This window comes from Myotis davidii, unplaced genomic scaffold, assembly GCF_000327345.1.
Source record: "Myotis davidii unplaced genomic scaffold, ASM32734v1 scaffold461, whole genome shotgun sequence".
Lineage (NCBI taxonomy): Eukaryota > Metazoa > Chordata > Mammalia > Chiroptera > Vespertilionidae > Myotis > Myotis davidii.
Window position 1 is genome coordinate 2,096,005 of NW_006295825.1, and position 1,005 is coordinate 2,097,009.

The window sequence follows — 1,005 nt, forward strand, 5'->3', positions numbered from 1 at the left end:
TTTAAAACACATAGCATTAAGAGTGGGAGCAACCATATTAAGAACAGTATGCCATATACGCCAGGTCCCTTGAAACATAAGCTGTGCAGATGTTTCTTTCCTGCAGCGACTGAGTCAAGCAGCAAGGATGGACCGGCTTCTGGCAAAGGAGCATCTAAAATTTCTCTCTGTCCCCAGGCCTCTCTCTAAAAAAATTTTTAAAAATCAATAAACATAGAACCAAGATGGCGGCATAAAGTATAAACCTGTGAGTGCTGCCTCACACAACAACACTGAAACTACAACTATAAGACAAAACAGTTATCATCCAGAACCATGGGAAAGCTGGCCGAGTGGAAGTTCTACAACTAGAAGGAAAGAAAGAAGTGCATTGAGACTGAGTAGGAGGTGCAGAGGCGCCAAGAACAGAGGTACGAAGGCGTGTGCGAGGCAGGCTGCAACTGGATGCGCGGTTTTTTTCAATTGGAATGAGATACAAGCTCTCGAATGCACTGAGCCCATTTAAAGCGAGATTCTGGGGTCCCAGACTCCTATGGGGAGAAACTGGAGTGTCTTGCAGTGGGTCAGAAAGCGAGGGTGGCTTTCTCCCAGAGCTGCTTGCAGGGATCATTGTTGCTGTGGGGCCATGGCACTTGGGGACGCACAGACAGACGTGGAGTCGGAGTCGCGGAGACGCGAGGAGTCACAGAGGCACTGACGACAACCATTGCTGTTTGCTCCACCCTGGTGATTCTCTGAGACCCTGCCCCACTCAATTTACATCCCCACCCAAGCTGTGCCAGTGGTGCAAAGGAATCACCTGCACTTTTGCAGCCTAACCCAACAAACTGCAGCTGGGTCAAAGAGCTCCAAAACTTCCAAATCCCAAACAAAGAGGAGAAATCTGTTGATATCACTATAGCTTCTGGTGGGTGGACTCACACAGTGGTTGACTTGGAGATCCAAGAGCCAGGGTACCCCTGGTCAAATACCATATTTCAACTCCTCACATCCATAAGGGACACA